Genomic DNA, 15425 nt, shown 5'->3' with positions numbered 1-15425 from the left:
ATATGGGGTTGCAGGGCCGTGTGGATAGCAAAGCAGGACGGTTGGACACCTGTCTTACTTCCAGTGGTCTCCAGAGTCACTGCTCTAGATCTCCACAGGTCTGACCACTGAGCTGGTTCCCATGTTTCCTCACTCCATCACCCAAGGCCATAAGAGCATGCCTTGATCCTCACAGCCCAACAGAGCCGAACACAAGTATCATCCCACCATGCTGGGGACCACAGTTCAAACAGGAAATTCTTCTGTTTCCTAAATGGCAAGTCAGTATCAATTTAACATTCCTATCTTCCTTTCTTTTTCAAAGTCTCTCCCTAACTTTACCCAGAAGCCCTGTGACAATCTTCCTACTACAACAGGCCCAATCCTTTTCTGACATTTCAAGTAAGAAACTTCAAAGTAATATTCAATTCTTCTTCACCCTTTATTTGTATATCTAATGTGTGTGTGTGTGTGTGTGTGTGTGTGTGTGTGTGTGTGTGCGTATATATATACACACACAGGAAATTCTTCTCTAGATCTCCACAGGAGATCTAGAGAAGTGTGTGTGTATATATATATACATATATATATATATATATATATATATATATATATGTATATATATACACACACACACACACACACACACACACACACACACACACACCAACCGGCCGACCAGCTGGTAGCTATGACGTGCACTGATCACCAGGGAGCAGACACTCAATGCAGGGGCAGAAACCGCTGGCATGGAAACATGGAACAGACTGATTAATCTCAGAGGAAAGGGGAGAGGGGGGAGGGTGGGAAGAGATTAGCCAGGGATCTTATATGCATATTAGAGGCCCGGTGCACGGATTCGTGCACCAGTGGGGTCCCTCGGCCTGGTCTGCGGGGATTGGGTCGAAACCAGCTGTCCGACATCCCCTGAGAGGTCCCAGATTGCGAGAGGGTGCAGGCCAGGCCGAGGGACCCCACTAGTCCTATCTAATAATAGACAATTATGCAAACTGACCATACCTCCGACACACCCACAAGCCATGCCCACAAGCCATGCCCACCATCCAATCAGAGCAAGTATGCAAATTAACCCAAACCAAGATGGCTACAGCCACAGAGAGCAAGGTTTCCTAGGTAACAGAGGAAGCCAAGCTTTCTGCCAGCCGTTGCAGGCCTAAGCCTCCACTCAAGCTACAAAGTTTCAATTATAGAAGGTAAACAAATTCAAACAAATGGCTGCCGAATGGAGCTTGAGAGAGCAGGCCAGGGTTGCCGCTGGCAACAGGGGAAGCAAAGCTTTCCACACACCCTGGCCGGGCCCACCCGCTTAAGGCAACAAAGTTTCAATTATAACCGCAACACAAATGGCTGCCGGCCTCGGAGGGAGCCCCAGGCTTGGCTCCTCTCCAGGCTACAAAGTTTCAATTGTAGAAGGAAAATAAATTCCAGATACCAGGGCCTCTGCTTGGGTTGACAAGGGGCGTGGCCGGCCTGCAAACCACCACAGGCCCCTCGCTCAGGCCGCCCTACACCCCAAGGGAACCCCCACCTGATCTGGGACGCCCTTCAGGGCAAACCAGCTGGCCCCCACCCCTGTACCAGGCCTCTATCCTATCTAATAAAAGAGTAATATGCAGATTGATCATCACTGCAACACACAATATAGCTGCCCCCATGTGGTCAAAGATCCTGCCTCCATGTGGACACAAGATGGCCACCACAAGATGGGAAGGACCAGGCCTGCAAGGGAGGGCAGTTGGAGGTGATCAACCCTGCAGGAGAGGGCAGTTAGTAGTGACCAGGCAGGCAGAGGAGGGAAGGTGGGGGCAAACAGGCTGGCAGTGGAGTGGTTAGGGGGTGATCAGGCTGGCAGGCAGAAGCGGTTAGGGGCAATCAGGAAGGCAGGCAGGCAAGCAGTTGGGAGCCAGCAGTCCTGGATTGTGAGAGGGATGTCCTGGGATCGGGCCTAAATGGGCAGTCGGACATCCCTTGAGGGGTCCCAGATTGGAGAGGGTACAGGCTGGGCTGAGGGACAACCCCCCTCCATGCACGAATTTCGTGCACCGGGCCTCTAGTCTATTATAAAAGAGATTCAACATAGAATGCAGGAGGTAGCAAATAAAATGATTTCTAAAGTCCCCTATTAGAGCTTTATGGTTCTTTTTCTAAATATTACCTTTACTCTTTCTTAAAGTCAAAGTTGAAAGCTCTGACCAAGACTTTCATGTATAAGATGCTTCCTTGTTGATGTTCAATGGCCCTATTTAACAGTCAATAGGGCCATTTCAAGACTACCCACTTTTACCACCAATTCTGGAAAAGTTGCTTTTTATTTTTATAAGCACGTGGAATCCCATCTCTCTATACAAGATAACTCAAAGCCAACGTTGACCTTAAGGTGCAAATACTGCAAGACTATTTTAGTGCCCCCACCTTTGCCATCTCCCATAGCTAAACTACCAACAGTAATGAGGTAACACAATTTTACAAACACTTGAGCAAATATTATTTGAGAACATATTAACTTTCAAAATAAAATTTTATTTTACCTAGTTTTAGGGGGGGCTAGAATAGAAAAGGCATGGACTTTAGAGTCAAAAAATAACCCTATTACACAACTTTACAGCTACACAACTTTGCAGATTTTTCATCTATGAACTGGAAATAATTATGCTTACCTCTTGTGAGGATTAAGTAACATCTATAATAATAAAAGCATAATATGCTAATTAGACCAGACAGCCGAATGACCTTCCAGATGAAGCCGCGGCGGCGGTGGGCTGAGGCAGAGGCAGTTAGGGGCGATCAGGCAGGCATGCAGAGTGGGGATCAGGCAGACAGGAGAGCGGTTAGTGGCGATCAGGCAGGCAGGCAGGCAGGCAAGCGGTTAGGAGCCAGCAGTCCCAGATTGCGATGTCCAACCAGCAGTCGGACATCCCCCAAGGGGTCCCAGATTGCGAGAGGGTGCAGGCCGGGCTGAGGGATCCTCTCATGCACGAATTTCATGCACTGGGCCTCTAGTATTACTTATAAAAATGCCTGGCATATCATAGGGGCTCTCCTGGCTCCATTTAATATTGTTAACTTAGTTTATTTTCTCCACCTATTTCTCATTTATGTTTTCTTGCAGTATTTTATGGACCTGAGTAAGTCACCTTAAAGTCTTTTGGAACAAAAATACACATACATATAAACATATGGCATAAAAAATAGTACACACTCCTATGGGAAGCAGAAGTGGGCATTTACTGGGAAGGAAAATGAGGCAACTTTCTGAGTAATGATATTTTGGTAAGCATTTGGTTACACAGGTATATGCATTTGTTAAAACTCAGCAAATGTACAGTTAAAATTTAACTGCAAATTTAACTACAAATGTACAAATATTACCTCAAAAGAAAAAATTCTATAAAACAAATAGTGACCTCTACTTAGTGATACACATGCTGAAGCAGTCAGGGGAAATACATAACAAATATGATGAACAGATGGTTGGTTAGAGGACTAGGAAGCACATGGAGTAAAATGTTAATGGTCAAAACCTGGTAGTGTGTATACTGCTGCTCACTGTAAATTCTTTCAACTTTGCAGAATGTTTAAAATTTTAACCCTTTGCATTCACTAACCCTTTGCTACCGATGCTAACAGTGTCGAGTCACACTCGACATCTGAGTGCAAAAGGTTAATAATAAAAAGTTGGGGAAGAATTTCCTACAGAAAAAAATGAAAAGCACTCAATACATGTTAGTTCTCTTCCTGAACCCTCTCCCTGTTGTTATACATCCACTTGTTCATTTACCTGTAAACACTAAGCACATACTAAAGTATTGCCTAGTACAAGTTGCTTAACCTCAAGCCCATTGAATCTCAGTTTCCTCATCTGTGGAATAATAACTACGTGCCTCATGGGATTTTTGTGAAGATTACAATGATAAACATAGAACACTCAACCCAGTTCCTGCCAGTATAGCATGCAGTAAAGAGCATGGGCATTATAGCGTATTATTCCAGTATCAGGTAGTGGTTAGAAGCCCTGACTCTTATATGACTGCCTGAGTTCAAATCCCAACTTCACCATTTTATAGCTTTGGGCAAAATTCTTACCCTTTCTACCCAGGACCAAATAGTTTCTCTAACCTATGATGATTTTTTTACTTAAATTTTTAAAAAATGAGACAGAGAGAAAGCAGAATATGTTTGTGTGGAATCTTGTCAAAGGTTTATTTTTTTAACAAATGTTAAGTTTTTAGCTAATTTTAGACTTATAAAAAACTAGAGGCCTGGTGCACAAAATTCGTGCATGGGGGGCTTGTTCCTCAGCCCAGCCTGCACCCTCTCTCCAATCTGGGACCCCTCGAGGGATGTCCGACTGCCCGTTTAGGCCCGATCTAGGATCGGGCCTAAACGGGCAGTCGGACATCCCTCTCACAATCCAGGACTGCTGGCTCCCAACTGCTCACCTGCCTGCCTTCCTGATTGCCCCTGCTTCTGCCTGCCAGCCTGATAACCCCCTAACCACTCCCTTGCCAGCTTGATTGATGCCTAACTGCTCCCCTGCCAGCCTGATTGCCCCTAACTGCCCTCCCCTGCAAGCCTGGTCCCCCCGCAACTGCCCTTCCCTGCAGGCCCGGTTGCCCCCAACTTCCCTCCTCTGCCAGCCTGGTCACCCCTAACTGCCCACCCCTGCAGGCTTGATTGCCCCCAACTGCTCTCCCTTGCAGGCCTGGTCCCTCCCAACTGCCCTCCCCTGCTGGCCATCTTGTTGTGGCCATCTTGTGTCCTCATGGGGGCAGCCATCTTGTGTGTTGGGAGTGACAGTCAATTTGCATATTACTCTTTTATTAGATAGGATAGAGGCCTGGTGCACGGGTGGGGTCAGCTGGTTTGCCCTGAAGGGTGTCCTGGATCAGGATGGGGGTTCCCTTGGGGTGTGGGGCAGCCTGGGCGAGGGGCCTGTGTTGTTTTGCAGGCCGGCCACGCCCTCCGGCGACCCAAGCAGAGGCCCTGGTATCTGGGATTTATTTATCTTATATAATTGAAACTTTGTAGCCTTGAGTGGAGGCCAGGGCAGGCCAGGGCTGTGGGAAGCTTGGCTTCCTCCATTGCTGGGGGCAACTCAAGCCTCCTGCTCTCTCCAGCTCCGAGGCTGCCGCCATTTTTGTTGGGATTTATTTATCTTCTATAATTGAAACTTTGTAGCCTTGAGTGGAGGCCAGGGCAGGCCAGGGCTGTGGGAGGCTTGGCTTCCTCCATTGCTGGAGAAACCCAAGCCTCCTGCTCTCTCCATGGCCGCAGCCATCTTGGTTGGGTTAATTTGCATACTTGCTCCTGATTGGCTGGTGGGCATGGCTTGTGGGCGTAGCAGAGGTACGGTCAATTTGCATGTTTCTCTTTTATTAGTGTAGATGTTGTGGCCCAGCCCACGTGGCTCAGTGGTTGAGCATCAACCAATGAACCAGGAGATCACAGTTCAATACCCGGTCAGGACACATGCCCGGGTTGCAAGCTTCATCCCCAGTCGGGGGGAGTGGGGAGGGGGGCATGCAGGAGGCAGCGGATCAATGATTCTCTCTCATCATTGATGTTTCTATCTCTCTCTCCCTTCTCCCTTCCTCTCTGAAATCAATAAAAATACATATTTTTTTAAGTTGCAAAAACAGTCCAGAAAATTTCCACATATCCCTGACCCAGCTTCCCTTTATGTTCGCACCTTGCATAACTATAGGAACCAGGACATTGGTACAATACTATTAACTAAACCAGAGAGCTGATTCAAATTTCACCAGTTTTTCCTACCAATGTCTTTTTTCTGTCTGGGGATCAAGAATCCGCACTGCATTTAGTCGTCATATCTCAGTATCCTGCAGTCTGTGACAGTTCTTTAGTCTTTCCTTGCCATTCATGTTCTTGACAGTTTTCAGAGCATTAATCAGTTATTTTGTTGAATGTCCCTTGATTTGGGTTTACCTGATGTTTTTCTCATGATTATACTGGGGTTAGTCATTTTTGACAAAAATACCTCAGAAATGATTCTGTGTTCGTCTTAGTGCATCATGATGTTGTTATGTCTTATTACTGGTGGTGTAGATCTTGACCACTTAGTTAAGATGGTTTCTCTACTGTAAAGTCACTACCTTTTCTTTCCTTTATAGTTAACCAATATGTTGAAGGAATTTATTTGAAACTATGCAAATTCTATCAAAGGGTTCTTAAAGGACTACTGGCTCCCTCATTCACAAGCCTCCTCACTTCCCTTTAAAAAAACTCCAGAAGGTTAGGTGACATGATTTCCCCATATTATTTCTGTCATGCAAGTTCTTTGTTATTACTTTGTTAGCTCAGTGGGTTCTATTTTTCTTCTGCTTATAAAAATAGTATATCGCCCTGGCTGGTTTGGCTCAGTGGATAGAGTGTCGGCCTGTGGACTGAAGGGTCCCAGGTTCGATTCCGGTCAAGGGCATGTACCTTGGTTGCGGGCACATCCCCAGTTAGGGGTGTGCAGGAGGCAGCTGATCGATCTTTCTCTCTCATCGATGTTTCTAACTCTCTATCCCTCTCCCTTCCTCTCTGTAAAAAATCAATAAAATATATCTTTAAAAAAAATAGTATATCTTCATGGTCAAAAAAATTGTGAGGAGCTTACAACTATACCTTTAGAGATTGCTACCTGTTAGGAACTGAGTGTTTGTGTCCCCACCCCCAATTCAAGTTGAAATTCTAACCCCCAATGTGATGTTATTAGAAGGTGGAGCCTTTGAGAGGTTATTAGGTCATGAGGGTGGAATCCTTATAAAAAGGATTAGCCCTCTCATAAAAGGGAACCCCAGAGAGCTCTCTCATCCCTCCCCACCATATGAGGATACAAGAAAAAAAAACCCAGAAGAGGGCTCTCACCAGAATCTAACCATGTTGGCACCCTGATCTCAACTTCCAACAAAAATAATTAAATATTTGTTGTTTATAAGACCCCCAGTCTATGGTACTTTATTAGAATAGCTTGAACTAAGACAGCACTATAGGTATCTGATATATATATATTCCAGTGAACCTGTTCTCTTCTTTTTAATACCACTTGGAGTCAGATACCATGGGCTTAATTAAATCCCAGCCCCACCATGCACTTTAGGCAAGTTACTTAATTTTGCATATTGATTGGTCCGCATCTGTTATTTACAGATGAAATGAGCAAAATTAAATAACATTTTTGGAAGAATTATTCAGTAAGGTAGAAATAAAAATTGTATGGCCTATATTTAAGAAAAACCAGCTGAACACTGCCATGGGGAAGGTGAGGTCTCTCAGTGGACACCTGCAACTCCAGATGCCACATCTGGACCAAGGTGAAAATTGTTCATTGTTGAACTCCTTAAAAACTCCCAATCTCATTTGAGTCAGACACTAGACTTTTTTACATTCTGCCTAAAAACACCTCATCTGCCACTTCTCCATCACTGTTGTTACCACCTTGTTCAAGTTCCCATTGTTTCTCACCTGGATGACTGCCACAGCTGCTTAACCAACTTCCTCCCTGTAGTTTGTGCTGCACATGACAGTTATGCTTCTAAAAACAAAGTTGAGCATGATGCTCCCCTGCTTTAAAGCCTTTGTGGTGCAGCCCACAGGATACAAACTCAAACTTGCTGGCCAGGCATTCAAGGCCCTTGACCATCTGGCCCCAATATCCCTTTGTCCAGTCTCATCTCCAACCGCTTGGTACCTTTAGGTTTTGATGAACTAGGGCAATGAATTGGGTATCTTCAGGCTTATCCATTATCTCACAAAGCCCTACTGGTACAGGAACACTCAGCTCCCAGGATGCCTTCGCTCACTCAACAAACATCACTCCCTCCTCCCTCCCTGCCTCTGTGTCTCCAGGACACCTGACAGGTCACATAGATTTTGCCATTGTTGATCTGCATGCAGGCCACCTCTTCAACTAGAAAGGGGACCTTGAAGGCAGGGACAGACTGTCTTTATCTTTGTATCTCCTGCACCTAGCTCAGTATCTGTCCAGCTTGGAGTGAGGCCTTGGTGATTGTTAAATGAATCATAAGTAGCAAAATACTTATGACTAACAGGCTGAAGCCCAGAAGAATTGATACACTTCATCAAACACATGTAAAACATGAAAGGAAAAAATAATGGGGGTAGATAAGGAATAGGAAGAGTGGATGCCAAAAGAGAGAGTAACTGAGTTTCCTTATATGCAAGGAAAGGGAAGTTCCTGGTTTTGCTTTAATAATACTATCTAATAAAAGAGTAATAAGCAAATTGACCGTCACTCCAACACACAAGATGGCTGCCCCCATGTGGTAAAAAATGGCTACCCCCATGTGGACACAAGATGGCCACCACAAGATGGCCTGCAGGGGAGGGCAGTTGGGGGCGATCAGGCCAGCAGGGGAGGGCAGTTAGGAGTGACCAGGCCAGCGGAGGAGGGCAGTTGGGGGTGACCAGGCCTGCAGAGGAGGGCAGTTGGGGGAGACCAGGCCTGCTGTGGAGGGCAGTTAGGGGTGACCAGGTGCAGGGGAGGGCAGTGGAGGGTGAACAGGACTGCAGAGGAGGGCAGTTGGGGGAGACCAGGCCTGCAGAGGAGGGCAGTTGGGGGGGGGGGACCAGGCCTGCAGGGGAGGGCAGTTGGGGGGACCAGGCCTGTAGTGGAGGGCAGTGGGAGGGACCAGGCCTGCAGGGGAGGGCAGTTGGGGGAAACCAGGCCTTCAGGGGAGGGCAGTTGGGAGGGACCAGGCCTGCAGGGGAGGGCAGTTGGGGGAGATCAGGCCGGCAGAGGAGGGCAGTTGGGGGAGACCAGCCCAGCAAAAAAAGGGCCGTTGGGGGAGACCAGGGCTAAATGGCGGGCAGTTGGGGGGGACCAGGCCTGCAGGGGAGGGCAGTTTGGGGTTACTGGGCCAGCAGGCGAGGGCAGTTGGGGGTGACCAGGCCTGCAGGGGAGGACAGTTAGGGGCGACCAGGCTGGCAGGGGAGCAGTTAGGCATCGACCAGGCTGGCAGGGGAGTGGTTAGGGGGATCAGGCTGGCAGGCAGAAGCAGTTATGGGCAATCAGGCAGGCAGGCGAGTGGTTGGGAGCCAGCACTCCTGGATTGTGAGAGGGATGTCTGACTGCCCGGTGGGATCGGGCCTAAACAGGCAGTCGGACATCCCTCAAGGAGTCCGATTGGAGAGGGTGCAGGCTGGGCTGAGAGACATCCCCCCACACACACACACCCCTGCACGAATTTCGTACACTGGGCCTCTAGTAGTAAATAAATGTAGAAACAAATGTTATTTTTAGCACTAGGAGAATTCAAAGGTTTGTTCACCTTTAAAATTAGTTTTAAAGTGAAAAAGAAGGAAAAAACATTCCATATGACAGAACAGAGACAGGAAATATAAAAATTAAGGAACGAATTATATACAGAAAACATAACAATTGTACTATCAACCATAAATTAGAGATGATAAATTCACACGTAAGTAAATTATAGACTCTTCAAGATTGATTGAACAGAAGGACAAGCTTTACTTTAAGTATTGACAAAAAACATAAAAAGAATAAACACACAACTAAATAATCTTGAGAAACAAACAACCAAAAAAACTTAGAGGAACTTTTTTAAAAAGAAAGGAATTAATATTTGAAAGGAAAAACCAAAACTTTGGAAGGACCACAAGACACTGGCAGGAGTTGCTACCTATGGAGGCAGACATGACCTATGGACACGACAGAATGATGCCAGCAAGAGAGAGTCTCTGTCCAAGTACTATGAGACAGGAGGCATGCATGAGGATTTAATAGAGGCTGAGGGGATACACAATTACCTGCACATCTGCATGAGTTTATATGTGAGATAAATTCCTAGAAATGCAATTGCTGAATTAAGTGGTATGTACCTTGAAAAGTGAAAGATTAATCTATAAATATTTTAAAGGTGAAACAGAAAAAGCATGATGTGTAGAATAAATAAAATATCATACTTGATAGAAGTGGGATGAGAAAAATGAGGTAAAGTGGAGGTAGGCAAAATACTAGGTATAGACACTGACATAACAGAAAATTGGCTTTGTCCTTCCTATTAACTTTGCCCCCACAGCAGAAACCTGGAGGAGGAGGAGGACAGGAACCATGTGGCTATCTGGGAGGATATTCTGGGCAGGACTCAGCATGATAATGAGCAATAGAAAAAGTGTGTACAAATTTACTTGCAAATAAACTTGTCTTCTGTTATTTTTAGTTTAGAGGACTAATATTCAAGGCCATGAAATACTTTTTAACTCAAGCTGCCAACTCAGTTAAAGAATGAGCAAGCTGGAATACATCACATATTCAACAGCAGCCCTACTGTAATCCACCATAAGGCAGAAAGTTCCAGAAGCTAGAATTTCCCATGGGCTGGGTGGCCCCAAGCTTGTGGAGGAGTTGCCATGTCTAAGTCAGGATGCTGTGCACAAGCTTCCAGCACTATTACTACCAATGACTCTGACTCAATTTCCTCCACTTTCTTTCCAAAAATTTCTACTCAGTATACTGGAAAAGAGCTCTTAATGTTATAATGAAAAGTTATGTAATGAATTTCCTTTATTTAAAAATGTTAACAACAACAACAAAACCCAAGTCTAAGCTTGTGAGTGCTGAATGACAAAATAAATTGAGTTCCCAACTAAATTAATAATAATAAAATTTTGTTAGGGCACATATACTTCATAAAGTGAAGGCTACGTCTATTTACATTGATTAACCAGTCTGCTTTGTTTTTAGCATTAAATTTAGCATTGAAAAAAATGTTTACTGTTCCTGAGGGCATTGCTGCCCATCTCATAGAATGTAACTTGAAAAACTGGTGTTCAAATTAGTGTTCTAATTTTTCAAGGCAGTAATTTAATAAAACAAAAGTATAAGTTCTACATTCAGACTTAAAGTTGACCTTGGACTAAATCTGCATATAACAGAGACACAACTCTACCTTTATAATACCCAATTGTCAACCTAAGACATAACAGGTTCCTAGGTGATCCAAGGAATCACAGAAATTGCATATTTAATATAGATTTTTAGATTAATTCAAAACAAATCATGTGGTCAAAGACCTCAGCAATAAAAATGGAAGGTGGATAAAATAACAAAAAGTTTAACAGCAACACAAGGACTAAATATTATGGCAAATATTATAGCAAGAAACGTGCTAAAATTCAGAAGCATACGATTTACCTGGGAAATATACTTTTTTCTTATTTCATTGGTTTCTCCAGTATCTCTCTTCACTTTATACAGTCCCGTGTGCATCTTTAAAGGTTCACTTGTTGTTGCTTCTGCAGTTGCAATTCAGTCCTGTAAAAGAAGCAGCATATCATCACTCCATGAGAAAAAAGATCAAGTATATTTTGGAAGCTGAGTTATCCAGTCTCATCAATCTCCCTTCCTAATTCCTTTTCACCAGAACTACACACAAACAGAAAAGCCAAGGTGGTGGAGAGAGTAAAAAAAGGTCATTAAAATACAAACTAGACAGTTAAAACTACTTAAAATGCGAGTAGAAACTGAAAAATATAAATGGAAATAAGGCAAAGTCAATTGTCTCTTATAGTAGATCAGAACAAGACGATTCATTAAAATCTGTATTTTAAACCCTCTTTGCACCAATGAGTTGCCCTCTCTCCCTCCTAGCTAAGTTTGAGATAGCTTAGCAGAAATGATAAAATTAACTGACATGTGGCCTTACAACTTCAAGGCTGCGCACCTTCAAGGATCTGTTCTTTTTCACCACTTTTCCATTCAAAGCTCTGGGGTTTTCCTGGCATGGAATCTAGAGGTACCACAATGTTCTAGGCTGTGAGTTCTAGGCCAAAAACTATGTTATCTTTATCTTTGTTTCTGACCCTTACCCCTATGTTTTCACCTTCTGCCCAGGGCCAATGAAGAACACACAGTAACTCTTGGAGTAAAAAATAAGACAGTAACTATGTTTAAAAAAACAACAACAAACAAAACACCAGAGATGCTTCATGTGATCTTATAATTACTTGGGAAACCATTGAAAAACCACTTCTTTTGAGTTCTTTACTTCTTTTCCAAAGCATTTTCTTTGGTTGAAATGTACACTAGCAGTATAATGGCCCTAAAGAGAATATGCCAGAGGATCTCAGAACTTGAAACAGAACAGTGCATCAGTACACCAGAAAGGGTCAGAACAGTGAGTATCTGTAAATGTAAACAAGTTTGCCCCTCAAAAAAGCACCCCTTACCAAAGTAGTTCCTACTTATCTTTCACCATCATTCTTATGTCTTTAGCATACACATAGCTAGCTCTGACTCTGTCAGGCACTGTTCTAAGAGCTTTAACTAAATTGACTAATTCTACCTTTATAACAACCCTATGAGGTAGATTCTAGTATTCAAATGGCCCAGATGGGAAAATTAAGGCACAGAAAGGTTAAGTAAATTGTGCAAGGAAATGCACTAAGCGCTGTTCACAGGCAGAGGGTTCTTGGGCAAATGTAAGCCATGTAAGCTGCAGTCTCGTCCACCTATTTCACTTTCCTCTACTGTTGCCATTGTATAGTAGCTCAATGTCTAGCGGAATTAGCTCTTGTTGGAAATTTTCCATGATTAATATTTTATTGAAAAACAACTTTTAACTCTCCACAACTTAAAGACTGACCTTTTCTTATTTTTATAAATTATCCAATGCACGTCACAAAAAGGAAACCATAATTTTATGGAAATCAGAAGCAATAACTATTTTAAGCTGAATACTCACATTCACCCACTACTTTAGCTTATTAGATTTATTCCAGACAGTTTGCTATGCTTACTAATTTCCTTCTAACTTTAAAATCACAAGGCCCTGGCTCAAGCAAGGCATTTATTCTTTTACTCTCTAGTTCAGCTGATTGGGGCATGATGCTAATGATGCCAGAAGCTGTGGGTTGAATCCACTAGAAACCAATTAGCTTTGCTGGCTTCAAGTCTACAAACTCTTAGTCTGGATGGCCTATTGTGGATCCTAAGAGGAACCAGGTGGGAGTGTGTGACACAGCACAGATACATCTGCAGGAGGAATGAGTCCACATATAACACGGTCAGAAGCAGGACAGGGGGTGGGGGGTGGAGAAGCATCAACTTTACTCATAAAGAAAAGCTTCATGATCATATTGGCAGAGCAGTTCTACCCTTCTGAGTAAGAAGTTCTTCTCAATCTCAGACCTTTTGCCAGAATCTAACCTAAAGTCCCTCCTTCAAAAAACAGGTGTAAGATTAAAAAAATAATAAGAAACTAGGGTTTTCAGTTTTTGCACAAGCTCTGCTTGATTGATCTAAAACAGGATTTTCTTTTTTTTTTTTAATTTTTATTTCTGACATCAATTCCACTGACAATAAAAAGTACTTGTGATAGTTTAGATAGTCACAAAAATCTCTAGCAGTGCAGCATAGTAAAGCATCAGAAAAATCTTACTACAATTCCATATGTATTTTTTAAAATTTACTCTTAATTTTTATAAAACCAAAATCTGCTCCATCTCCAAATAATATAAAGTTATTTTAGACATTAAATAAGGAAGAGGAGAACAGGAACTAATTAGCACTAGGAGAATTAGTTTCTCTACTGTAAAGTCACTACCTTTTCTTTCCTTTATAGATTCTTTTTTTAAAATTTACTCTTAATTTTTATAAAACCAAAATCTGCTCCATTTCAAAATAATATAGTTATTTTAGACATTCTTTCTCAAATTAAATAAAGAAACCAACCAGTATCAGTCGAGATCAAACTTTAAAACCTAGGGCCTGTTCAAGATATAAATTTTACCAGCTTCTACAAATAAAAATGAAAAAACAAAACTATATTCCTTAATTGTTATTTTGAAAAGAAACCCACTTGGGATCATCCATCTTCCAGTTTTCCTGCCCACAGGTGGAAAGAACTTTCCCAATGTTCTAATACTATAAAGCACATGGGTTCCTACAGTCACAAGGTAACTATGACAGCAAAGCCACAGTTATTTATGAGATCACAAAAACTATATGATGTAATTTTTAAAAATTGAGGTAAAACTGAAGTAACATAAAATTAGCCATTTTAAAGTATACAATTCAGTGGCATTCACAATGTTGTACAACTGTCACCTCTACCTAGCTCCAAAGCATTTTAGTCGCCCATTGAATTCATTAAGCAGTCACTACCATTTCCTATTCCACTAATATATTTTATTGCCTCTATGGATTTACTTTCCATGATATTTCATATAAATGCAATCACACAATATGTGACCTTTTGTGTCTACCTTGAAGACAGGTATTCAAACAAATACTTGTACACAAATGTTTATAGAAGCACTAGAGGCCCGGTGCACGAATTCGTGCACGGGTGGGGTCCCTCAGCCTGGCCAGTGATCGGGGCCGTCTCAATTGGGGCCGGCTGGCCGGGGGGTGGGACTGCAGGAGGTTGGCCAGACAGCTGGGGGGAGGGACCGTGGGAGGTTGTCCAGCCACAGGAGGTTGGCTGTGGGAGAGCACTGACCACCAGGGAACAGCTCCTGCGTTGAGTGTCTGACCCCTGGTGGTCAGTGCACATCATAGCGACCAGTCAACCCGTTGTTTGGCTGACAGGTTGTAACGGTTGCTTAGGCTTTTATATACAACTGGAGGCCCGGTGCACGAAATTTGTGCATGGAGGGGGTCCCCTCAGCCCAGCCTGCACCCTCTCCAATCCGGGACCCCTCAGGGGATGTCCAACTACCAGTTTAGGCCTGATCCCGGGGATCGGACCTAAACCAGCAGTCAGATATCCCTCTCACAATCCAGGACTGCTGGCTCCTAACTGCTCACCTGCCTGCCTGCCTGATCTCCCCTAACCACTCTGCCAAGAACTCACAATTCCTGCTCTTGGGTAATATGCTGAGTATCTGAATGTATGACAACCATTTAAGGCTAGGGGGAGTATTTTTTCCAATTACCAAAACATCTGCCCAAAGAGGCCATGGTTTTTTTTTTATGTAGCCTGTACTGGAAGAGCAGTGAGGGGCTGCATAGCAAATGCTTCAAGTCATCTGGTGCTCCTTACCCCAGATGCCCAGCAGAAGGGAGCCCAGATGGGCACTTGGTGACACTTGCTACAGGGCCAGCTGGGGAGGAACCATCCCCACCCACTCTGTGTCATCAGCACTCAGCATTCTGAGTAACCCTGAACAACTGCTGTGATAGCTTTCTCTAGGTTTTTTTTTTCCCTCTTCCCTCCCTCCCTCCCTCCCTCTTTCTTTTCTTTTCTTTCTTTTCTTCTCTTCTCTTCTCTTTTTTCTTTTCTTTTCTTTCTATAAAAGGAGCTTTCCATTAATTTGCCGGCTTGCCACTCTGTGCCCAGGCACTGAACTCCTGAGACATCTGTCCTGGACTTGGCAGACCCACTTTAGTTTTGTTCTCTGCTCTCTGTGGTGCTCTTGGTTACAAGCTCCCTCCT

The 15425-nt window shown here is 43.6% G+C and overlaps 1 protein-coding gene across 2 annotated transcripts in view; it reads right to left on the bottom strand.

Moving 5' to 3' along the window:
* The window catches only part of ZHX3 (zinc fingers and homeoboxes 3), a 130321-nt gene that overhangs the window by 58346 nt on the left and 56550 nt on the right, over positions 1 to 15425 (bottom strand). For both annotated transcript variants that reach the window (XM_054723635.1, XM_054723634.1), the window contains exon 2: positions 11183 to 11302. The gene's annotated coding sequence lies outside the window, so the exon portion shown is untranslated. The remainder of the gene's footprint in view (positions 1 to 11182; positions 11303 to 15425) is intronic.

The sequence above is a fragment of the Eptesicus fuscus genome, chromosome 12, assembly GCF_027574615.1.
Source record: "Eptesicus fuscus isolate TK198812 chromosome 12, DD_ASM_mEF_20220401, whole genome shotgun sequence".
NCBI classification, from domain to species: domain Eukaryota; kingdom Metazoa; phylum Chordata; class Mammalia; order Chiroptera; family Vespertilionidae; genus Eptesicus; species Eptesicus fuscus.
Note: the sequence above shows the minus strand (reverse complement) of the source record. Positions and strands in the feature narration are given on the sequence as shown.